At 46.2% G+C, this 26765-nt stretch overlaps 1 protein-coding gene across 8 annotated transcripts in view; it reads right to left on the bottom strand.

The window, feature by feature from the left end:
* ppp1r9a (protein phosphatase 1, regulatory subunit 9A) overlaps positions 1-26765 on the bottom strand; it is a 401146-nt gene that overhangs the window by 71170 nt on the left and 303211 nt on the right. The gene's annotated exons all lie outside the window — the stretch shown is intronic.

Consider the following 26765-nt stretch of genomic DNA (forward strand, 5'->3'; position numbering starts at 1 on the left):
TCCGGTAAGCAAAGAACTACAAATTGCATCTGCGCATGCGCCGGAACCGGAAGCCGCGCATGCGCAGTTTAAAAAAGATCGCGGTGCCGATCGTGATGCGCATGCGCAAGCCGCGCATGCGCAGTCAAAAGAAGTTTGGGTCGCGGATCGTAATGCGCATGCGCACGCCGCGCATGCGCAATGGAAACAAAACCGCGCAGTGAAGGAGGAAGGCCGATTTGCGCATGCGCAATGCATTCCTGCGCGTGACGTCATGACGTCTGAGCATCCCGACCACGCCCACTTAAAAGGGAAATGCCCGAAAATTGAAAATAAGACACTTAAAGTGGTAAACACAAATTTTCTTGCCTCAGAACACAGAAAAACGCCTGAACTTACACCAACAGTTAAAGACAACTTGCACAACACCCTGAAAAAAGCAGTCTGCACCACCCAAAGTGAAGAGAACAAAAAGAATTCCGAAACAACAAAAGATGATTTGTTTTTCGAAGAATACTACTCAGACACAGCTGAGTCAGTCGGATATGCTTCTCACAGCATCAGCGACACGGTCGCAAAGTTCAACACGAATCAACTCGTGGTAGAAGAATCCAACCAGGATGGTTTGTTTTTCGAAGAATACTACTCAGACACAGCTGAGTCAGTCGGATATGCTTCTCACAGCATCAGCGACGCGGTCGCAAAGTTCAACACGAATCGACTCGTGGTAGAAGAAGCCAACGAAGATGAAATGGGTATCAAGGAATACTACTCAGACATGGAGGAGTTATTTGGACATGCTGATCACAGCATCAGCGACACCGTTGCAAAGCTCAACACGACTCTACTCATGGTAGATGAATCCAACACCATGAGGCCATGGCAGCTCGTCGATACATTGGATGACAGCAATACCCAAGACGAAGACGACGCCACACAGAGAGCACAGGAAGACTCCACAGAGCGAGCGATGACAGGCTCCACAGTGCGAGTAATGAAAGACTCCAAAAGGGATGCAAGCAAACACTCCCTGGCGAACACCATGCATGAACAAGACCATGCAGGTAAACCCGCAGTATCTGAGCAACCGCAAGCAGACTATGACAGTCTACCAAGCTCACAGGAACAAGAAGAAGACAACGTACATCTCACCACTGACACCATGCATGCACAAGACCATGAAGGTCAACCCGCAGTATCTGAGCAACCACAAGCAGACTATGAAAGTCTAACAAGCTCACATGAACAAGAAGAAGACAATGCACCTCTACCCACTGCATGCGAAGACAGTGACAAGATGATCACACTCGACGTACAGGATCACAGCGAGACTGACAGTTCTCAGCTTGTCTGTACCGACGCACAGAGCGAGAACAGTAACAAGGTGATCGCACTCGACGTACAGGATCACAGCGAGACTGACAGTTCTCAGCTTGTCTGTACAGAAGCACAGAGTCGGGCCACCCAACAGTCCAGAGCGACGATGCCGAAAGAAAACATGCAGATTTGGACTCCAGAAGAGGAGCGCCAGGAGTCCACAGACACCACGTCAACTGAAATCATGCAGATTTGGACTCCAGAAGAGGAGCGCCAGAAGTCCACAGACATCACGTCAATTGTAATCATGGAGGTTTTGACTCCAGAAGAGGAGCGCCAAGAATCCAGAGACACCACGTCAAACGAAATCGAGAAGAATTTGACTCCGGAAGAGGAGCACAACAAAAGCAAAGATGAGGAATCCAATTCTCCACAAATGATTGAGGTCACCTGCACCGATGCAACATCAGATCATTCGCACCACTCTCGAGACAAAATGCTCAATGACTCAAATTATCCACTCGGGACACGAATAGAGTATAACAAGAAAAACAAAAGTCAAAAGAAGCACAGCAGAAACGGGACAAACAACAGCAAGAACAAAAGCAACATGAAGCGCGACAAGACCAACAACAATAGCAAGAAGCACAGCAGAAACGAGAACGACAACAGAAAGAACAAAAGCAACATGAAGCGCGACAAGACAAACACCAAAGTCAGGCACAAAGATAGCGACAACGACAGAAACAAAAACAGCAACACGAACGGCAATGAAAACAACAAAGTCAGGAACAACGACAGTGCCAACACCAAAGACAGAAACGACAAAAACAGCAACAAGTACGGCAACGAAAACAACAAAAACAGGAACGACAGAGACAACAGCAATGAAACAACGACTTGTACACAATGGTACAACTCGGCACATGAAGGACAATGCCACAGCACACTGCAAAACGATGACAAGACTACAAACATGTCATGGGATGACAACGAATCGCACAAACTCACGTCTGCTCCAGAACGAGCAAGCACACCAGCATCCAAGGCGGATGAGACAATAAATCAACACCACAAGCACAGAAAAAAGGCCATGCCAGTCAACATCAGTGAGGACCATGCAAACACCTCGGGATGATGCATTGGGTACTTAAAATAACAAGGAACACCAACAACATTCACAGCGGACTTGCAATATCAATATCACCACGTCATCAACAACAAAAAGAAAAAAAGCTCTGAACAAATTCATCAAGTTTGGACTCATAAATGTTTTATTGAGATTGGACATATAACGACATTGGCTTTGTACAGTATGCAATAGCACCATCACCTGTATAGATACGCATATCATAAGTAACTGTTTTCTATAATTTTCTTTAACGATGTACAGCAAATATGTAAAGAGAAAAAGGGGGATGTGGTGATCGTAGATTGACTAGATACAAAACAACTGAGCAAACACCAGAGGGAGAGCTAGAAATACACCGGGACAGGAGGTACAATTTTCTTTAACGATGTACAGAAAATATGTAAAGAGAAAAAGGGGGATGTGGTGATCACAAGTTAACTAGATGCAATACAACTGAGCAAACACTAGAGGGGGCACGGGAGAGCCATATAAATAGACGGGGACAGGAAGTGAGGACACACTTCACTAAGGGCAGAACTTGGAGCAACACAGATACAAGACACACGCCAGCTAGGAACACTGAAGGTAACTTTAGGAAACAGCTCTGAAGAGAGAACGAACTCACAATAAAGCATCTTCTCCACATTTGAGACTACGAGCTTTATTAAGACACGAGTAACAACACAGAGGGGTCGGATCTCCCGTGGTACGTGACCACGATGTTGAGCTCGTTGATGGGAGCAGGGTCCTTCCATTTGCCCCTGGAGCTTGAGGGAGCTCACAGAGTGCTGGCCAGGAGGCCTAAGGCAAATGAACCCCCGCGGGCGGTGCTGGTGCGGTTACATCGATTTAGTGACCGGGAGTGTGTGCTGCGCTGGGCCAAGAAAGAGAGGAGCAGCAAGTGGGAGAATTCGGTGGTGCGAATCTACCAGGACTGGAGTGCGGAGGTGGCAAAGCGGCGGGCCGGGTTCAACCGGACGAAGGCGGTGCTGCATGCCAAGCAGGTCAGATTTGGAATGCTGCAGCCTGCGCGTCTGTGGGTGACATATAAGGACCGGCACCACTACTTCGAGTCCCCGGAGGAGGCGTGGGCCTTTGTACAGGCGGAGAAGCTGGACTCGAACTAGGGTCTGGGGACACACTATGGCCGTTGCTGTTTTCGCTGTTGCTGTTCTTCAATTTTGACAGGTGTTATTTTTATGCTGGTTTTCTTTTTGCTCTGTTTCCAGGTGGGTTTGTCTGTTGGGTATGGGTGTGGGGTATGTGGGGAACGTTGGGGGTATGTGCTTTATATGTTCTCTTCTGTACGGGGCTGGGGGTTGGGGTGAAACTGGATTTTGAGGAGCTGCGTCAGAAGGGTGGGGTGTGGCAGTGTGAAAGCGCGGGCTTTCCTCTGGATGTCCGCGCTGCGGGGCAGGGGGGGGGGCGGAGCTGGAGGTGGGGGCGTGGCCTTCACTGGTTTTCTTTCCCCCGCTGAAGCGGTGCAAAGGAGGTGTGGCAAGAGGGGGATGACCCCGTGCCGGGAGGAGATGGGTTTTGGCGGGAGCTGCCGGGTCAGCAGAAGTCAGCTGACTCACGGAAGTACCATGGAGGGTGCGTCGCGGCTAGGAGGGGTCCTAGCCTGGGGGGGGGATACCGGGTTGCTGCTGGAATGGCCAGGAAGGAGCTGGTGTGGGCCGGGGGGTAGAGGAGAGGCGTTATTACCATGGGGAACGGGTCAGGCGGGACGAGCAGTCGATAAGCTATGGCTAGCCGGCGGGGGAGAGGGGCAGGTTGCCCTCTGATCCGGCTGATTACCTGGAATGTGAGGGGGCTGAATGGGCCGGTTAAGAGAACTAGGGTATTTTCTCATCTGAAGGGGCTGAAGGCGGACGTGGCTATGCTCCAGGAGACCCACTTGAAGGTGGCGGACCAGGTTCGTCTGAGGAAGGGGTGGGTGGGGCAGGTTTTTCACTCAGGATTGGACGTGAATAACCGGGGGGTGGCGATTCTGGTGGGGAAGAGGGTGGCGTTCGAGGCGGCTGAGGTGGTGTCGGACAAGGAGGGCAGATATATTATGGTGAAGGGTAGGCTGCAGGGAGAGAAGGTGGTGCTGGTTAATGTATATGCCCCGAATTGGGATGATGCCGGCTTCATGAGGCGCTTGTTGGGCCGCATTCCGGACCTGGAGGCGGGGGGCCTGATCATGGGGGGAGAATTTAACACAGTGCTGGAACCCCCACTGGACCGGTCCAGTTCAAGGACGGGTAGGAGACCGGCGGCAGCCAAAGTGCTGAGGGGGTTTATGAACCAGATGGGAGGGGTGGATCCCTGGTGGTTTGGGAGGCCGAGAGTGCGGGAGTATTCCTTTTTCTCCCATGTCCATAGGGTCTATTCCCGAATAGATTTTTTTTGTCCTGAGCAGGGGATTGATCCCGAATGTGCAGGATGCAGAGTATTTGGCCATAGCGATTTCAGACCATGCTCCGCACTGGGTTGATCTGGAGATGGGGGAGGCGCGGGACCAGCGCCCGCTCTGGCGCCTGGATGTGGGGATGCTGGCTGATGAGAAGGTGTGTAGGAGGGTCCGGGGAAGTATTGAGGGGTATCTTGATACCAACGGCACAGGGGAGGTCCGGGTGGGGATGGTCTGGGAGGCTCTGAAAGCAGTGATCCGGGGGAGGCTGATCTCCATCCGGGCCCATAGGGAAAGGAGGGAGAGGAAGGAGAGGGAGAGACTGGTGGGGGAGCTCCTGGATGTGGACAGGAGATACGCGGAGGCACCGGAGGGGGGGTTGCTGGGGGAACGGCGTAGTTTGCAGGCCAAATTTGACTTGTTGACCACCAGAAAGGCGGAGACACAGTGGAGGAGGTCGCAGGGCGTGGTATATGAGTATGGGGAGAAGGCGAGCAGGATGTTGGCGCATCAGCTCCGCAGGCGAGATGCGGCTAGGGAAATTGGTGGAGTGACGGATAGGGGTGGGAATGTAGTGCAGAAGCGGACAGAAGTAAATGGGGTCTTTAGGGACTTCTACGAGGAACTTTGGTGACACTGCAGACACTGCGACAACGAATAAACGGGCATCGTGCGACTATCAACAGGCAGGACTGTTCCCTTCCAGTTGGGGAACACTTCAGCAGTCAAGGACATTCAGCCTCTGATCTCCGGGTCAGCATTCTACAAGGAGGCCTTCAGGAGACGCGACAACGCAAAATTGCTGAGCAAAAACTTATAGCTAAGTTCCGCACGCATGAATGCGGACTCAACCGGGATCTGGGATTCATGTCGCATTACATTCGGCCCCCACCAACAAGCCTGGACTTGCAGAGGCCTACCGACTGAACTGGCTTGGGACAATTCACACCTCTTTAACCTGGAGTTACCTCTCTCTCTGCATCTTTGATGATTTGATTGCCTGCAGGTGCTCGCATTCCGGGGCATCTCTGACTGTGTCTATATAAACATTTCTGGAACAAGCCTTTCCATTCACCTGAAGAAGGAGCCGTGCTCCGAAAGCTCGTGTTTGAAACAAACCTGTTGGACTTTAACCTGGTGTTGTAAGACTTCTTACTGTGCTCACCCCAGTCCAACGCCGGCATCTCCACATCTGTGTCTATATAAACATTTCTGGAACAAGCCTTTCCATTCACCTGAAGAAGGAGCCGTGCTCCGAAAGCTCGTGTTTGAAACAAACCTGTTGGACTTTAACCTGGTGTTGTAAGACTTCTTACTATTGTCTGAAATGCCATTTATTTTTGTGTCATCTGCAAACTTGGATATGTGGTTTTCGATCCCCTCACCAAAGTCATTCATTAATATGGTGAAGCCCCAAACAGATTTAAGAGCCATACCCTGCCAAAATGGAGTAGATCCGTTGTTTTAACATCCTGTCTCCCACTGCTTAACAATTTCCTAATCAGGTCAATAATTTGCCTTGAATGCAGTGAGCTTCTACTTTAGTTTATAGTCTCTTAATAGGGACCTTTCGAAATGCCTTTTGAAAGTCGATATAATTACCATTCGTAGAAACTCCCCTGTTCTCTACTGAGTAGGGCGCACAAGAAATGGGAGAGGCCACATTCTGTGGAGTGGGAGGGTAAAGATCCAGTTGTCATGCTCCACATAGGTACCAACGACCTAGGTAGAACAGGAACAGAGGTTCTGCTAAGGGAGTATGAACAGCTAGGAGCGAAATTAAAAGCAGAACCAAAAAGGTAACATTCTGTGTATTACTACCTGAGCCACGAGCTAATTGGCACAGACTCAATAAGATTAGGAGGCAAATGCGTGGCTCAAAGAATAGTGTGGGCGAAATGGGTTTGAATTCATGGGACATTGGCACCAGTACTGGGGAAGAGGGGACTTGTTCCAATGGGACGATCTTCATCTGAATCGTGCTGGGACCAGAGTCCTGGCGTTTTGTGTGTGTGTGTGTGGGGAAAGAGCGAGAGAGAGAGAGAGAGAGAGAGAGAGGAGGAGAGTTCAGTTGTATGGAGAATTAGAAAATCAAAGTTAAAGGAGAGGGTAGAAGTGCAGGTTAATGATGAGGACTTTCAACTAATTAAAGGAGCCGAGATCTCAGGAGAGATTAGTAAAGTTTCCAGACCATGTAATAGAACAGAGAGTATAGAAGGTGGCAAGAATCTAAGCTCAGGCAGTGCAAAAAAGGTGACAAGTATGAGAAGGGGGGTGATCAATGCAGGACTGGGGGCATCTAAATGCGCGCAGTATACAGAACAAGGTAAATGAGCTTGTTGAAATTAGTGGGTATGACATTGTGGGCATCACAGAGACGTGGCTGCAAGGGGATCAGGGCTGGGATCTAAATATCCAAGGATATGTGTCTATTGAAAGGATAGGCAGATGGGCAGAACTGCGGGGTTGCATTGTTAGTAAGGAATTAAATTAAATCGATAGCAAGAAGCAATATAGGATCAGAAGGCATAGAATTTCTGTGGGTAGAATTGAGGAATCGCAAAGGTAAAAATACCCTGATAGAAGTTCTGTACAGGACCCCTAGCAGTAGTCTGGATGTGGGGCAGAAAATAAATCAGGAGATAGAAAAGGCATATAAGAAAGGCAATATTACAATAGTCATGGGGGACTTCAATATGCAGATGGATTGGGAAAATCAGGTTGGTAGTGGATCCCAAGAAACAGAATTTGTGGTATGTCGAAGAGATGGGGCGAGATTCTCCGCAAATGCGGAGAATCGTAAAGGCTGTCGTGGGACAGGCCGTGACCCACGGCAGCCTTCACGGCCACTTCCGGGGCCAATTCTCCCCCCCGGGCGGGGCTAGGAGCGCGGCCCCATGTGTCACGGCAGCGCGCGGCCTTGACGACGGTCGTCAAGGCCGCACGTCAAGCGTCACGCTGGCTGACGCGGCCGATGACGTCGGCCGCGCATGCGCAGGTTGGACAACGCCAACCCGCGCATGCGCAGTTGGCGTCTTTTCCCTCAGCTGCCCCGCAAGACGTGGCGGCTTGATCGTGCGGGGCGGCGGAGGGAAAAGAGTGCGTCCGTTACGGACGCATGGTCCGCGATCAGTGGGCACCGATCGCAGGCCTATGCCCCCCTTGGCACGGCCGTGGTACTGCCGTGCCAATCGGGCCCCCAGATGCCCCAAACGGGCATCTGGCGCCCGTTTCACAACAGCAGCAAGCAGGTGTGTTTGCTGCTGTGTTGAAACGTAAAAAACAGCGAGCGGCGATTCGTGACGTGGGTCGGGCGTGGGGGGGGGGGGGAAGAATAGCGGGAGGGCATGAAAAATGTCGGTAGGCCCTCCCGCTATTCTCCCACCCGGCGTGGGGGGCGGAGAATCACGCCCATGGTTTTTTGGAACAGCTTATGACAGAGTCTATAAGGAAACAGGCATTTCTGCATTCGGTGATGAGTAGTGAGGCAGACTTGATTAGGGAACTTAAGGTGAAGGAACCCTTAAGGAACAGTGACCACAATATGATAGGATTTGCCCTGCTACTAGCTCTTGTACTCTTAATTGAATCAGGGTTGAGCCCCCAGCTTCATGGTAATGGTAAGAGTGGGCGAAATGCCAGGTCATGAGGTTACAAATTGCTGTTGAATACAATTCTGTTGCTGCTACTGATGACTCACAGGTCCTCATAGATGTCTGGGTTTGAGTTGCTAGATTGTTCAAATGTATTTCATTTAGCATAGTGGTAATGCCACAGAACACAATGGAGGGTATCATCAATGTGAAGATGAGATTTCATTTCCGCAAGGATTGTGCGGTGGTTACTCCTTTAAATACTGTCATGGGCAGAAGCATCAGTGATAGGTGGTTTGGTGAGGAAGAGGGCAAGTAAGTTTTACCTTCTTGCTGGTTTTCTCACCGGCTGCTGCAGGCCCAGTTTGGCAGATATGTCCTTCAGGACAATTAAGTCCGCCAGCCAGTGTACATTCAGAGCCCTTGCCACTCTCAGTACTTCTTCCATTAGTGTGCAGTGTATAGTGGGGTAATGGGCATGGAATACCATAGCTACGTATGGGATCATGAGGGGCCATAAAGGGTGGGTGGAAAGACATTATTTGACATTGGGGGAATAAGTGGCATGGATGAGGCATGGGACCTGTGTGGGGTGAGAGCCTTCGTGTTTTTATTTTAACTGTGCATATGGAGTGCATATGCGGTGGTTGTTTTGGACCAGTATATTGAGGAACCAACAAAGGAACAGGCCATCTTGGACTGGGTGCTGTGCAACGAGAAAGGATTAGTTGGCAAACTAGTTGTGAGAACCCTTGGGGGTGAGTGATCATAATATGGTAGAATTCTTTATCAAGGCGAATAGTGAGATAGTTGATTCTGAGACCAAGGCCCTGAACCTCAAAAATGATGGTATGAGGCATGAGCTGCCTATGATGGACTGGGAAACATTACTGAAAGGAAGGACAGCAGACAGGCAATGACAGGCATTCAAGGAACGAATAAATGAACTCCAAAAGTTGTTTGTTCCTATTTGGCACAAGAGTAGAAAGAGAACTGTGGCCAAACCATGGCTTACAAGGGAAATTAGAGATAGTATTAGATTCAAAGAAGAGGCATACAAATTAGCAAGACAAAGCAATAATAGACTTGAGGATTGGGAACAATTTAAAATTCAGCAAAGGCAGACCAAGAGATTGATTAAAAAGGGGAAAATACAATTTGTAAGTCAACTAGTGGGTGACATAAAATCTTACTGTAAACGTTTGTAAAGAGAAAAACATTAATAAAATCTAATGTAGGCCTCAACAGTCAGAAACTGGGGAATTCATAACAGGAAACAGAAATGGTGGAGGAACTAAATTCGTACTTTGCTTCTGTCTTCATAAAGGAAGACAGGAATAATGTACCGGAAGTTCTGAGAAGCAGAAGTTTTAGTGAGGAGCTGAAGGAAATTAGCATTAGTAAATAAATGGTTTGGGGGAAATTAGTGGGATTGAAGGTGGACAAATCTCCAGGGCCTGATCATCTTCAACCCAGAGTACTTAAGGAAGTGGCCCTAGAAATAGTAGGTCCACTGGTGGTCATTTTCCAAAATTCTTTGGACTCCGGAATCATTCCTACAGATTGGAGGGTAACAACTGTAACCCCGCTATTCAAAAACGGAGGTAGAGAGAAAATAGGAACCATAGACCAGTGAGCCTAATGTCGATAGTAGGGAAACTGCTGGAGTCAATTGCCAAGGATTTCAAAACACTGCATTTAGAAAGCAGTGGTGTAATCTGACTAAGTCAGCATGGATTTATGAACGGAAAATCATGCTTGACAAATCTACGATAATTCTTTGAAGATATAACTAGTAGAGTTGACCAGGGAGAACTGGTGGATGTGGTTTATTTAGGCTTTCAGAAGGCTTTCAACATGGTCTCACATAGCGGCTTAATATGTAAAGGTAAAGCTCACGGAATTACGGGTAGTGTCTTGAGATGGATAGAAAGCTGGTTAGCAGACAGGAAGAAAAAATTGGAATAAATGGGTCTTTTTCTGACTCGGCAATGACAAGTGGGCAGCAGGGATCTGTGCTAGGACCCCAAAAGTTCACATTATATATTAATGATTTGGATGAGGGAACTAAATGTATTATCTCCAAATTTGCAGATGATACAAAGTTGGGTGGGTGCGTGAGCTGCAAGGAGGATGCAGAGATGCTTCAACGCGATTTGGACAGGCTGAATGAGTGGGCACATGCATGGCAGATGCAGTATAATGTGGATAAATGTAAGGTTATCCGTTTGGATAACAAAAATAGATTATTTGAATGGGTGTAAATTGAGAGATACTCAGCGAGACCTTGGTGTCCTTGCACATCAGTCACTGAATGTACAGCAAGCAAGATGGAAGAGGACTCCCTGGATCTGCAGTACGACATGAAGGATTGCTACTCCAAGCTCAAGCAGCTGGTCCCCACCATCCCTCAGAACAAGAAGGCTGGGTCTAAAGTCAGAAGACCAGAAGACAGTATTCTGTGCTGCTGATGTGATGTGTGAGGTGTGCCCGAGAATCGCTCGCACACACACGCACCGACCAGAGGTGGGGAAAGAAAAGGACAAAAAAATCTAATCCTTGCTATCAACGCCAAAAACCTGTCCAACGGATCCCACCCTGAGAGAGGGGTTTCTGCCAAATCATTACTGATCTCTCTGCTGCTCACAAGCGTTGCAACCACAAAGAGCTCTGATCTTGGGACATTTTGGGGGGGGGGGGGGGGGGGGGGGGAAAGGGCTAGGGTGGGTGGTGGGGGGGGGGGGAAAGGGCTAGGGTGGGGGGTGGGGGGGGGCAACATTTTTGAGTGACTTCGCCAGGCTGGTCGGCGGCTCGTTGGAAGATACCAGCGAAACCTATCTAGGAGAGACGTAGAAAGTTTCATCGACTAAAAAGCAACTGATTACTGACGCCCTTTACTAATGCAGCAGAATCTTCCAGATGTTCTGTCATGTTTTAAATAGAAGACTGGTTTGAACCAGGGAAGTGTGGATTCGCCGCTTTTTTTATATAAATCGAAATGTGGAGCTTTTTCAAGGAACAGCTACTGCGTGTCCTTGATAAGTATGTACCTGTCAGGCAGGGAGGAAGTTGTCGAGCAAGGGAACCGTGGTTTACTAAGGAAGTTGAAGCACTTGTCAAGAGGAAGAAGAAGGCTTATGTTAGGATGAGACATGAAGGCTCAGTTAGGGCACTTGAGAGTTACAAGTTAGCCAGGAAGGACCTAAAGGGAGAGTTAAGAAGAGCAAGGAGAGGACACGAAAAGTAGTTGGTGGATAGGATCAAGGAAAACCCTAAGGCTTTCTATAGGTATATCAGGAACAAAAGAATGACTAGAGTAAGATTAGGGCTAATCAAGGATAGTAGTGGAAAGTTGTGTGTGGAATCAGAGGAGATAGGGGAAGCGTTAAATGGATATTTTTCGTCAGTGTTTACACTGGAGAAAGACAATGTTGTCGAGGAGAACACTCAGGTTCAGTCGACCAGGCTAGATGGAATTGAGGTTCAAAAGGAGGAGGTGTTAGCAATTTTGGAAAATGTCAAAATAGATAAGTCCCCTGGGCCAGATGGGATTTATCCTAGGATTCTCTGGGAAGCCAGGGAGGAGATTGCAGAGCCTTTGTCCTTGATCTTTATGTCGTCTTTGTCGACAGGAATAGTGCCGGAAGACTGGAGGATAGCAAATGTTGTCCCCTTGTTCAAGAAGGGGAGTAGAGACAACCCTGGTAATTATAGACCTGTGAGCCTTACTTCGGTTGTGGGTAAAATGTTGGAAAAGGTTATACGAGATAGGGTTTATAATCATCTTGAAAAGAACAAGTTGATTAGTGATAGTCAACACGGTTTTGTGAAGGGTAGGTCATGCCTCACAAACCTTATTGAGTTTTTTGAGAAGGTGACCAAACAGGTGGATCAGGGTAAAGCTGTTGATGTGGTGTATATGGATTTCAGTAAGGCGTTTGACAAGGTTCCCCACGGTAGGCTATTACAGAAAATAAGGAAGTATGGAATTGAAGGTGATTTAGCGGTTTGGATCAGTAATTGGCTAGCTGAAAGAAGACAGAGGGTGGTGGTTGATGGCAAATGTTCATCCTGGAGTTCAGTTACTAGTGGTGTACCGCAAGGATCTGTTTTGGGGCCACTGCTGTTTGTCATTTTTATAAATGACCTGGAAGAGGGTGTAGAAGGATGGGTTAATAAATTTGCAGATGACACGAAGGTCGGTGGAGTTGTGGATAGTGTTGAAGGATGTTATAGGATACAGAGGGACATAGATAAGCTGCAGAGCTGGGCTGAGAGGTGGCAGATGGAGTTTAATGCGGAAAAGTGTGAGGTGGTTCACTTTGGAAGGAGTAACAGGAATGCAGAGTACTGGGCTAATGGCAAGATTCTTGGTAGTGTAGATGAACAGGGAGATCTCGGCATCCAGGTACATAAATCCCTGAAAGTTGCCACCCAGGTTAATAGGGCTGTTAAGAAGGCATATGGTGTGCTAGCCTTTATAAGCAGGGGGATTGAGTTTCGGAACCACAAGGTCATGCTGCAGCTGTACATAACTCTGGTGCGGCCGCACCTGGAGTACTGCGTGCAGTTCTGGTCACCACATTATAGGAAGGATGTGGAAGCTTTGGAAAGGGTTCAGAGGAGATTTACTAGGATGTTGCCTGGTATGGAGGGAAGATCTTATGAGGAAAGGCTCAGGGAATTGAGGTTGTTTTCGTTAGAGAGGAGAAGGCTGAGAGGTGACTTAATAGAGACATATAAGATAGTCAGAGGGTTAGATAGGGTGGACAGTGAGAGTCTTTTTCCTCGGATGGTGATGACCAACACGAGGGGACATAGCTTTAAATTGAGGGGTGATAGATATAGGACAGATATCAGAGGCAGTTTCTTTACTCAGAGAGTAGTCGGGGTGTGGAACGCCCTGCCTGCAACAGTAGTAGACTCGCCAACTTTAAGGGCATTTAAGTGGTCACTGGATAGACATATGGATGAAAATGGAATAGTGTAGGTCAGATAGGCTTCAGATGGTTTCACAGTTCGGCGCAACATCGAGGGCCGAAGGGCCCGTACTGCGCTGTAGTGTTCTATGTTCTATGTTCTAAGCAGCAAAGAAGGCAAATTGTATGTTGTCCTTCACAGCAAGAGGGTTTGAGTATAGGAATAGAGATGTTTTACTGCAATTGGAGAGGGCATTGGTGAGGCCAGACGTGGAGTGCTGTGTGCAGTTTTGGTGTCCTTATTTGAAGAAGGATGTTCTTGCTATGGAGGGAGTGCAGTAAAGGTTTACCAGGATGATTCCTGGGATGGCAGGACTGTCATATGAGGAGAGACTAAATCGGTTAGGATTATATGCTTTGGAGTTTAGAAGAGTGAGAGGGGATCGCATAGAACCGTACAAAATTCTAACAGGATTAGACAGGGTAGATTCAGAAAGTATGTTCCCAATGTTGGGGGAGTCCAGAACCGGGGAGTCATAGTTTGAGGATAAGGGATCGTAAACCATTTCGGACTGAGGTAAGGAGAAATTTCTTCACCCAAAGAATGGTGAATCTGTGGAATTCGCTACCACAGAATGTAGTTGAGGCAAAACATTGTGCAATTTCAAGAAAGAATTAGATACTTGAGTCTTGGGCTAAAGGGATCAAGGGAAATGGGAGAAGGCAGGATCAGGGCATTGAACTTGATGAGCAGCCATGATCATAATGAATGGCGGAGCAGGCTCAAAGGGTTGATTGACCTTCTCCTGCTTCTATTTTCTATGTTTCTAACCGGGACCACGTCCCACATCACCAAGACGGGCTTTCAAACAAACTGCCTTGGCACCTGGCAGCCTCAATTTTTCACAGATCAGTTGGCCCGCATTTGACACCCGGTAATGTAGTTTCCTCCTTTGAGCGTACTTTCTTCTAAGGCGGGCAAGCCAAGCCGGGGATTTTCCTGATTCCCAATCCCCACCTTAAGGATGAAAATTCAGGCCATTATGTTCATGCCAGTTACTGATTAAGGCTAATGAAAATCCATGGAAGAATTTAACAATGTAAAGTTGATTCATGAGCCACAGGAGCTGGTGGAGCATAATGGGGACTCGAGTATTGGACATTGGGGACTTTGAATGGGGAAATAACATGTGTAGCAAAATTTTGAATAAATTGCTGTTTCTAAAGGTTTCTTGGAAGAGCATTAGAGTAGTTCGGACTCGGGATAAGAAAAATACAAAGGGCAGCACGGTAGCATTGTGGATAGCACAATCGCTTCACAGCTCCAGGGTCCCAGGTTCAATTCCGGCTTGGGTCACTGTCTGTGTGGAGTCTGCACATCCTCCCCGTGTGTGCGTGGGTTTCCTCCGGGTGCTCCGGTTTCCTCCCACGGTCCAAAGATGTGCAGGTTAGGTGGATTGGCCATGATAAAATTGCCCTTAGTGTCCAAAATCGCCCTTAGTGTTGGGTGGGGTTACTGGGTTATGGGGATAGGGTGGAGGTGTTAATCTTGGGTAGGGTGCTCTTTCCAGGAGCTGGTGCAGACTCGATGGGCCAAATGGCCTCCTTCTGTACTGTAAATTCTATGTAATCTATGAATGCTGGCGGTAACAGAAACGGATGCAGAGGTGGGCAAGATCGAAAGTGGAATTCTTAATGCTACAGTTGATTTACAAGACTATGACTAAAGGTGGCTCGTGATGGATTTGGTAGAGAAAAGAACAGAAGCACCCAATTGTTGATAATGGCCTAAAAATGATCTTTTCATCTTCACCGCACAAGATCAGCAGGCACGTCAATACAGTACTGAGGAATTGCTACATTGTTAGAAGTGCTTAGACCGCATCTGCCTGTTCAAGCATAAGTAAAAGATCCAATGGCACAACTCAAAAATCATGCAGTTATCTAGTAAGGTGGACAATATTTATCCCTCGGCCAACACAAAATAAAAGTCATCAGGTCATTTATTAGCTTTTGTGCCTGCATAACAATAGAGAATGAATTTCAAAAGTAATACATCGCCTGTAAAGTGCTTTAGGATGGTTTGAGTATATGATAAAGTGATGAAATATTAATGTGATGGGATGTATCAAGAATAGACTCAATCAAAAGAGGAGGCCGAAAAGTTGTCTGTTGTCAGCATGCACATGCAACTAGATTCAGTACTTCTTTATGGTGGCAGTTTGAGCAAGAAGGATCAATGGATGGAAAACTTCAAACAATCAGCAGAGATCACTTAAGGAAAGGTGGAAAATTCATTGACGATCTGCAGTCTTCTCATTGGTACAGCTATAATGGCACTGTTCACTGTCAATAAGATTTATAGAGGAGGATGGAATAACCATCAGTGGATAGTGGAGAGATAATCATTAGCGACTTTGATAAGAACTGTGGGCGCGATTCTCCGCCCCCCACGACGGGTCGGAGAATAGCGGGAGGGCCTTCCCGACATTTTTCCCGCCCTCCCGCTATTCTCCCCCCCCCCCCCCCCCCCCCTCGCCCAACACCCGACACGAATCGCTGCCGCCGTTTTTTTACGGCCGGCAGCGATTCACAGCTGATAGATGGGCCGAAGTCCCAGCCTTTTACGCTGTTTTTACGAACGGCAAACACACCTGGTCTGGCCATTCGTAAAAACGGCGGGAACAACTCGCTTTTTATAACCATGGCACCGATTGGCACGGCAGTACCACGGCCGTGCCAAGGGTGCCATGGGCCCGCGATCGGCGGGCACCGATCGCGGGCAGCGGGCCCGATGCCCGCGCACTATTTGTCCTTCCGCCGCCCCGCAGTATCCATTCGCGGGGCGGCTGAGGGGCATCCCGGCCCGCGCATGCGCGGGTTTCGCGCAAATACGCGATGACGTCATCAGCGCATGCGCGGGTTGGAGTCTTCCAATCCGCGCATGCGCGGCTGACGTCATATGACGCGTCAGCCGGCGCTAACTCGGGCAAGCGGGCTTAACGAAATTCGTTAAGCCCGTGATGCCGGAGCTTACGGCGTCGGGCTGCTAGCCCCGACCGGGGACCAGAATCGGTTCCCGGTCGGGAAGGGGGGGGGCTGGCGTCAAACCCGCCCGGATTTGACGCCAGCCTTACGATTTCTCCCCATATGGGAGAATCTCGCCCTGTGTCTTTGCTGGGCTGGGGGGAGGTACCAGAAGCAGATTGCAGGGTCTCAAAACATGGAGTGACAGTAGTGACGTTACTTTGAAAAAACAGCATCTTCCAGGATTTTGGGGGGAAAGGCAAAATTTGAGATGGGAAAGGTAGAAGGGTTAAGAGTTTTTGAGGAGGGTAGAACATAGAACAGTACAGCACAGAACAGGCCCTTCAGCCCTCGATGTTGTGCCGAGCAATGATCACCCTACTCAAACCCACGTATCCACCCTATACCCGTAACCCAGCAACCCCCCCTTAACCTTACTTTTTTAGGACACTACGGGCAATTTAGCATGGCCAATCCACCTAACCCGCACATCTTTGGACTGTGGGAGGAAACCGGAGCACCCGGAGGAAACCCACGCACACATGGGGAGGACGTGCAGACTCCACACAGACAGTGACCCAGCCGGGAATCGAACCTGGGACCCTGGAGCTGTGAAGCATTTATGCTAACCACCATGCTACCGTGCTGATGATAGCAATTGAGAAAGACGTAGGGTTGATGTCAGAAAATAGAAATAGGTTGATATTGATCATGGAGTTTGGAAATTAAGTAGAATTGTAATGATTGCTGTTTTGTTCTCAAAATGAGTATGTGCACTTCATCCAAGAATAATTTTTCAATTTCAAAATAATAGTACAATACAAGATTGAAACTATCTGTAATAGTTAAAGTCCAAAGTGTTTGATAATTTAAATTCTTTAATCAATGAGCAGTTCTCTAATTCAACAAATAAACACCATGACAATCTAATTCAGCTACAAACCATACCAAAATTTAAGTGAAAAATTAAAAATAAAGTGATTTTGATCCTAAAATAATTTTTGTTTTCGATTAAGATCAGTGGCATCCTGCCGGTTTGAGTTACTTTACTTTGTGGTTTTACATTTCTGTATTAATTCATATGGATCTCAATGCATGAGGTTGCAGAAGCTAAGATTATCAATGATTTCAAAAGGAAATTGGATGGCACTTGATAAAATAAACTTGCAGGGCTACGGGTAGAGTGGAGCCATGGGACTGACTGGGATACTTTGCAGAGAGCTGGCATGAATTTGGAGGGCAAATGTATTTGTCTTTTGCATTTCAATACTAATTTGTTTCAATTAATGTGATTAAGCATACCTTAAATTCCAATAGTTACATCACACACTCAGCACAGATTATATAAATATTCTGAGATGATTTCAAAATTGGAAGCAATTATCATTATCATAGAATTTACAGTGCAGAAGGAGGCCAATCGGCCCATCGAGTCTGCACCAGCTCCTAGAAGAGCACCCCACCCAAGGTCAACACCTCCACCCAATCCCCATAACCCAGTAACCCCATCCAACACTAAGGGCAATTTATCATGGCCAATCCACCTAACCTGCACATCTTTGGACTGTGGGAGGAAACCGGAGCACCCGGAGGAAACCCACGCACACACGGGGAGGATGTGCAGACTCCGCACAGACAGTGACCCAAGCTGGAATCGAACCTGGGACCCTGGAGCTGTGAAGCAATTGTGCTATCCACAATGCTACCGTGCTGCCCTATGCCCTTACTGATGGAAAAAGTCATAAAGCCAGAATGATGTTACTACATTTCCAATAGCTACACATTATACAGATCAAGTTCAATGCAACTAAAGGATATGCAACCGCGAGTTTATTATTAACGATCCAGGGACAAATGTAAAATAAAACGCGAGGTCTAGATTAGCAGTGAGCTAAACAGCTGGCTTGTAATGCAGAACAAGACCAGCAGCGTGGGTTCAATTCCCGTACCGGCCTCCCCAAATAGGCGCCGGAATGTGGCGACTAGAGGCTATTCACAGTAACTTCATTGAAGCCTACTTGTGACAATAAGCGATTATTATTATATTATTATTAATTTAGGGAAAATGCTCCCCTACATCTAAGGCAATCAAATGAAGCTAACATGATTATGAGGGCATATCATCCTCAGCTCTCTAGTGCCTACAGTTGGACAGTAATATCTATGTTGACCAGCTTCCTTTAGAATTCTTGCAGCAAATCTGCATGAGCCAGTAACCTTTTCCAAAGCTCAGTGACCCTCTGTGAGAAGCAAGACTTCCTGATATGTGTTTAAAATTCCAAAAAGATTGGGAAGTGGCTCATGGAATACTGGGATCAATGCTACAAGCTTCGTAAAGCATTGCTGCTTTTTCACAACTCGGTATCTAATGGAAACAAATCACTGTTTTTGAATCTCCAATCATAGCTATTGCGAAACAAACATCGAGGAAATTCTTATTTGCCCTATATAGTGCATAATTTGTCCCCATTGGAACATACTCTATTTATTTAATTCTGGAAATTTTAATGACCGGTTGGCCATGAATGGATACTTGAAGGGCGGCACGTGGCACAGTAGTTAGCATTGCTGCCTACGGTGCTGAAGACCCGGGTTTGAATCCCGGCGCTGGGTCACTGTCCGTGGAGAATTTGCACATTCTCCCAGTGTCTGAGTGGGTTTTACCCCCACAACCTAAAGATGTGTAGGTTAGGTAGATTGGCCACGCGAAATTGCCCCTTAATTGGAAAAAAACGTAATTGGGTACTCTAAATTTAAAAAAAATGATTGGATACTTGAGGTTTGTACAGACAATCAGAAAAATTGCGCATTTTCCCAATGCTCATCCAGGAAGCCAGCAACTGAGCATTATCTGAACCCGAGTGGAATGACAAATAAGAACCCCTTTTTATTAGGGGCCCTCAATATATAATTACCACTGACACTCAGGTTATGAGACAATGCTGCACTGTCAGACATCTCAAATCTTGGATGAGGCGATTTGTCCGTTCACATTGAATTTAAAAATCTCATGCATTATTCAAAGTAGAGGAGGGAGTTCTCTCAATTCCCTGATTAACAATCCTCCTATGCTCAGTGTAGCTTGTCATTTATCTCAGGGTGTCATGTTATGCACAAAATGCCTTATTTATCTGGATTTGAACTTTGGTCTCAGTAATAAAAGTCACTTAGAGAACACAACAACACAACAGTGACTGTCAAAGTGCAATTCTTTGCATGTTTTTGAGCTGTATTGTGAAGCACTATATAAATGCCATTCCATCAATCAGTAAGAATAAACAACAACACCTCCTCCACAATAGTCAATACCGGGGCCCCGCAAGGCTGCGTACTTAGCCCCCTACTATATTCCCTGTACACACATGACTGCATGGCAAAATTTGGTTCCAACTCTATCTACATGTTTGCTGACGATACGACCATAGTGGGCTGGATCTTGAATAACGACAAGTCAGAATACAGGAGTGAGATAGAGAACTTGGTGGAGTGGTGCAGTGACAACAATCTATCCCTCAATGCCAGCAAAACTGAAGAGCTGGTCATTGACTTCAGGAAGCAAAGTACTGTACTAATCCCTGTCAGCATCAATGGGGCCGAGGTAGAGATGGTTAGCAGTTTCAAATTCCTAGGGGTACACATCACCAAAAATCTGTCCTGATCCACCCACGTCGACGCTACCACCAAGAAAGCACAACAGCGCCTATACTTCCTCAGGAAACTAAGGAAATTCGGCATGTCCACATTAACTCTTACCAACTTTTACAGATGCACTATAGAAAGCATCCTATCTGGCTGCATCACAGCCTGGTATGGCAACTGCTCGGCCCAGGACTGCAAGAAACTTCAGGTAGTCATGAACACAGCCCAGCCTATCACACGAACCTGCCTCCCATACATTGACTCAATTATACCTCCCGCTTCCTGGGGAAAACGGGCAGCATAATCAAAGACCCCTCCCACCTGGCTTACTCACTCTTCCAACTTCTTCCATCGGGTAGGAGATACAAAAGTCTGAGAACACGCACGAACAGACTGAAAAACAGCTTCTTCCCCACTGTTACCAGACTCCTAAACAACCCTCTTATGGACTGACCTCATTAACACTACACCCCTGTATGCTTCACCCGATGCCGGTGTTATGTAGTTACATTGTGTACCTTGTGTTGCCCCATTATATATTTTCTTTTATTTCCTTTTCTTTTCATGTACTTAATGATCAGTTGAGCTGCTCGCAGAAAAATACTTTTCCCTGCACCTTGGTACACGTGACAATATACAAAAATCCGAATCCAAATCTATCCAAAATTCAAGATAGAAGTTTGAACTCACTAAAGCATGCGTTTTGTAGAGAATTTTGCTTTTGTTATGGAATCAAGTTTCTAATCTCCGCAAATAAGATTCACGAAGCATCAACTGCCTTTGGCATCGTGACCTGAGCTAATATCAGATCGATTGGATATATATTTTATTTCTCCAACTGAATCAATCATCTTTGAGAAATCAATTCAAAGCACTTTCTTGGGTCTTTGCAAAAGTTAAGCCATGGCTCCCTGAATTTATGTCATATAATTAAAAGTGCAGATAATGTGAATGTGGATAATTGAGGTTCCACCATACTTACTGTATAAAATGTAAATGTAAACATCACCGGAGTCCCAAAGGACCATAGGCTGCTCCGAGCTGACTGGTAATGATTTTAACCTCAGGGTCACCACACTTCAGGCGAGGGGCAAGGTTGAGAAGGCAAGGCCTTCATGAATAACCTCAGTTAGTACAGGAATTGAACCTGAGCTATTGCCGTTGCTCTGCATCATGGGCCAGTTGGCCAGCCAACTGAGCTGAGGAGACTGCATGGTTCTTATAGGGAAAGGAACATTGGTGATGATGCTTAGTTGCAATCTGACCATATGCACAAGCTTGATGGACCAGATGATCTATTCCTGTCTATGGGTTTTTTAATGCTGAAATCACCTTTTACTACATTTTTTGATTTGATTCATCGATATCTGATCATGCATGCAAAGCTGTGGTGTCTTAAAACAGTCCTGAAAGTACATGGTAAATTAAGTATTCCCAACAAGAAGTCGCACTCAAAGGAGTGTGGCTTGGAGAATCAGGACTACATTACTGCAACTCTAAAATTTACCTCCTCTCTACCTCTGCTGGGATATGAGATTAATAATGGTGGTATAGTGGTATTGTCACTGGACTATTAATCCAGAGACCCAGGGTAATGCTTTGGGGACCTGGGTTCGAATTCCACCATGGCAGATGGTGATTATCCTAATGTCCTTTAGAGAATGAAATCTGCCATCCTTACCTGGTCTGGCCTACATGTGACTCCAGACCCATTGTAATGTGGTTGATTCTTAAATTACTCTGAAATAATCTCAAAAGATATTCAAGGGCAATTAGGAATGGGCAATAAATACTGACCCAATGAGCAACACCCACACCCCATATGTTAATTAAAAAAATATCCTTACATTATATACAACGTGCAGTCAAAGAAAGCTACAGATTTATATAGTTAAATAAGTGGCATGGTAGCACAATGGTTAGCACTGTTGCTTCACAGCGCCAGGGTCGCAGGTTCGATTCCCAGCTTGGGTCACTGTCTGTGCAGAGTCTACATGTTCTCCCTGTGTATACATTGGCTTCCTCTGGGTGCCCCAGTTTCCTCCCACAAGTCCCAGAAGGCGTGCTATTAACTAATTTAGACATTCTGAATTATCCCTCTGTGTACCCAAACATGCGCCGGAATGTAGCGACTAGGGGCTTTTCACAGCAACTTCATTGCAGTGTTAATGTAAGCCTACTTGGGACAATAGAGATTATTATTATTAAGTAACAAATTAATACTCTCCAAATTGAATTCATACAAAAAAATTAATTCAGGATTGCAGCTCCTCAGCCTCAGATGTTTTCCCAGTCAAAGAGATTAGCCTAGATTTTACGGTCAGCTGTGAAGCAATTGTGCTCGCCGCTAACCTTGAAGAAAGCTGTTCTCAAAGCTCTAGCCATCTCTGTGGCGTGGATTTAATCTTTTACAATGTTATTTGAATTTGATGCCAAGTCAAGGGGGTCTCTAGGTGTCCAGCAACACTGACGTCATTAAATCAGGGAAGCAGCCAAATATATTGAAGAGTTCACAGAGAGCAAACCAGAAAATAAAATGCATTGATTATCTTTCACCTTTTATCACTCTTACAAAAAGTGAAATAAAGATTGGGACAAACATAGTAGAAGCAAACTTTTTCATTTACATTACAAAATATGGAATAATCATAAGGTAAAATATTGACATTATGCAAATTCCAAATTTGTTTTCCAGGGCCAGAGAGGCTGTTCAGCGTTAGTTGCAACTTAAGACATTTAAAAGAATTCAATTATATCTCATTAACAAGGCATAACTTTTTTGACAGTCTTTAACAATATTAAAGTGTAAAAGTGGAAGTTCTCTTTGGGTCAGTGATTTCTTATAATTTTCTATCTACAGTGAGTTCAATAGCATAACCAATGGAGAAGCTTAGAATTTCTGACAGCAGCTTCTGAATTTCGAGGTTTATAACCAGTAGACTCCAAATATTGCTGTCAGTTTTAGAGGAGGAATGAGAAAGGACATACAGTTTTACCATCATTACTTACTACAAAATCCAGGTCACAGCTGAGACCATAAGATATAGGAGCAGAATGAGGCCACTCAGCCCATCGAGTCTGTTCCTCCATTCAATCATGGCTGATATGTTTGTCATCCCCACTCTCTTGCCTTCTCCCGTAACCATTGATCCCGTTTTAATAAGAACCTATCCATCTCTGTCTTAAAGACACTCAGTGACTTGGCCTTCATGCTCTTCTGCAGCAATAAGTTCCACAGATCACCACTCTCTGGCTAAAGAAATGACTCCTCTTCTCAGTTTTAAAGGATCATTCCTTCAGTCTGAGGTTGTGTCCTTGGGTTCTAGTCCCTCCGTCTAGTGGAAATATCTTCTCTACATCCACTCTATCTAGGCCTCTCAGTATTTTGTAAACTTCAATGAGATCCCAGGCCCCCCAAACATCCTTCTAAATCTATCGGGTACAGACCCAAAGTTCTCAACCACTCCTTCATGACAAGCCCTTCATTCCTGGGATCAGTCTTGTGAACCTCCTCAAAGGCTAGCACATCCTTCCTTAGATATGGGGCCCATAATGGCTCACAATATTGCGAATGAGGTCTGACCACAGCCGCCTTATACAACCTCAGAAGTACATCCCTGCTTTGTATTCTAGTCCTCTCAAAATGAATGCTAACATTCCATTTGCCTTCTTAACAGCCAACTGAACCTGCATATTAACTTTAAGAGAATACTGAACTCCGGCTCCCAAGTCCCCATGTGCTTCAGATTTCCGAAACCTTTCCCCATTTAGAAAATAGTCTATGCATCAATTCTTCCTACCAAAGTGCCCAACCTCACACTCTTCCACACACTGTATCCATCTGCCACTTCTTTGCCCACTCCCCTCACCTGTTCAAGTTCTTCTGCAGCCTTCCTGCTTCCTCAACACTGCCTGTCCTCTACATATCCTTGTATCATCTGCAAATGTAGCAACAGTTCCCTCAGTTCCTTCTTCCAGATCATTAATGTATATCATGAATGTCCCAACATTGACTCCTGCTGAACACCACTAGTCACCGGCTGCCATCCTGAAAAATACACCCTTTTCCCACTTCTCTGCCTTCTGCCAGTCAGCCAATTCTCTATCAATGTGAGTATCTTTCCACGAACACCATCTTGTTTAGAAGCCTCCTGTGCGTCATCTTGTCAAAGTCACCTCTGGAAATCCACTGGCTCTCCTTTGTCTAACTTCCTCATTATCTCCCCAAACAATTCTACTAGATTTGTCGGGCATGACCTCCCCTTGACGAAACCATGCTGACTCAGCAATATTTTACCATGCACTTCCAAGTACTCCGCAATCTCATCTGTAATAATGAACTCAAATTTTACCAACGACAGAAGTCAGGCCACCTGCTTTTAAAGGCTTTCCAATCATCTAGTTTCCCACTAATCCTTGCCACTTTGTATGCTTTTACTTTTATGCTATCCCTGACTTTCCTTTTCAGCCATGGTTACCTCGTCCTCTCCTAAGCATAGAACATAGAACATAGAACAGTACAGCACAGAACAGGCCCTTCGGCCCTCAATGTTGTGCCGAGCCATGATCACCCCACTTAAACCCACGTAACCCGCAACCCAACAATCCCCCCATTAACCTTACACTATGGGCAATTTAGCATGGCCAATCCACCTAACCCGCACATCTTTGGACTGTGGGAGGAAACCGGAGCACCCGGAGGAAACCCACGCACACACGGGGAGGACGTGCAGACTCCACACAGACAGTGACCCAGCCGGGAATCGAACCTGGGACCCTGGAGCTGTGAAGCATTGATGCTAACCACCATGCTACCGTGAGGCCCCCTACAGGCATGTTTCCTCCTCCTTGAGAGAAATTTCTGTTGTACCTCCTGAATGAGCCTCCAAAATCCCTGCCATCGCTGATTCACTACCTTTTCTGCTGGGCTCCCCTTCCAATCAACTCTGGCCAGCTCCTCCCTCATGTCTTTGTAGTTACCTTTACTCAATTATAACGCCATTACATCTGATTCCAGCTTCTCCCTCTCAAACTGCAGGGTAAATTCTATCATATTGTGGTCATTGCCCCCTAAGAGTTCCTTCACCTTAAGTTCCCTAATCAAGTCTGCCTAATTACACATCACAAAATGCAGAATTGCCTGTTGCTTCTTAGGCTCTACCATAAGCTGCTCCAAAAAAAATTGTGATATTGCCTTTCGTATATGCCTTTTCTATCTCCTGATTTATTTTTGTGCCAACATCCTAACTATTGCTAGGGTGCCTGTAACTCCGATCAGGGTCTTTTATCCTTTATGATTCCTCAACTCTATCCGGGCGGCACGGTAGCACAGTGCTTAGCACAGTTGCTTCACAGTTCCAGGGTCCCAGGTTCGATTCCAGGCTTAGGTCACTGTCTGTGCGGAGTCTGCACGTTCTCCCCGTGGCTGCGTGGGTTTCCTCCGGGAGCTCCAGTTTCCTCCCACAGTCCAAAGATGTGCAGGTCAGGTGGATTGTCCATGCTTAAGTATCCAAAAAAGGTTGGATGGGTCACTGGGTTACGGGGATAGGGAGGAGATGTGGGCTAGGGTAGGCTGCTCTTTCCAAGAGCTGGTGCAGACTTGATGGGCCAAATCGCCTCCTTTTGCACTGTAGATTCTATGATTCTACACCGTCCGACCCTATCACTTCTTGCTATTGATTTCATTTCCTTTCTTATTAACAAGACAATCCCGCCCCCTCTGCCCATCTACCTCTCCTTTCAATAGGCCACATATTCTTATATATTTAGATCCCAGCCCTGATCCCCTTGCAGCCACATCTCTGTAATGCCCACAACATCATACCCACCAATTTCAATGTGCACTACATGTCATTTACCTTGTTTCATGTACTGCGTGCATTTTGGTACAATACGCTTAGTCCTGCGTTGACACCCCCCCCCACCCCCCTTCTCATAGTTGTCCCCTTATCTGCTGTGCCTGAAGTTAGATTCCGGCCGCTTCAAAACCAATTTAAAGAAAAAATAATGGTCTCATAGTTTACAGTGCAACAACTGCAAAAGAGCTGAATCATGCCAGGAATTACTGAAGAAATTCACAAATCAAATGACTTACACTTGTTTTATACCACATCACTACGTATAAACTTCCCCAATCATTTTCACTTCCATAATTAGATTTTCTGAAATATGCTTTGCTTATAGCTTCATTAAATAAGAGGGACTTAAAGAGAAGGAAGACAGAGTATATTCTGTACTTGATTTTTGAATGCGAGTTTCAATTTCTTTTACACTGATTTTTACATTATTGAATATTTTGAGATTTCTGAAAAACTTTGGTCTAAGTTGCTGTTGGTATGATTGATGACCTAACTGACAATTGCAAGTTGAGTAAAGGAGATTCTGGGTCAATACATATTTGATGGCACTTTTGATCAGAGGGTTGGGAACATGTAGTTTTTTTTTTTCAGATTTGGATTTGTTAATGGTATGGATAATCAGTATAATTTGCCTCATTTCAAAAGTAAACCTGATCCACCAGATCAAATAATCACATACATGAACATTTTGATTTTCACCGATTGAATAATGAAATGATGTATTCCTTTCCTTTTTTTTTAAAATTTAGAGTACCCAATCATGTTTTTTCCAATTAAGGGGCAATTTAGCGTGGCCAATCCACCTACTCTGCACATCATTGGGTTGTGGGGGTGAAACCCACGCAGACACAGGGAAAAAGTGCAAAGTCCCCACAGACAGTGACCCGGGGCCGGGATCGAACCCGG

Source organism: Scyliorhinus canicula, chromosome 5 (genome assembly GCF_902713615.1).
Source record: "Scyliorhinus canicula chromosome 5, sScyCan1.1, whole genome shotgun sequence".
NCBI lineage: Eukaryota > Metazoa > Chordata > Chondrichthyes > Carcharhiniformes > Scyliorhinidae > Scyliorhinus > Scyliorhinus canicula.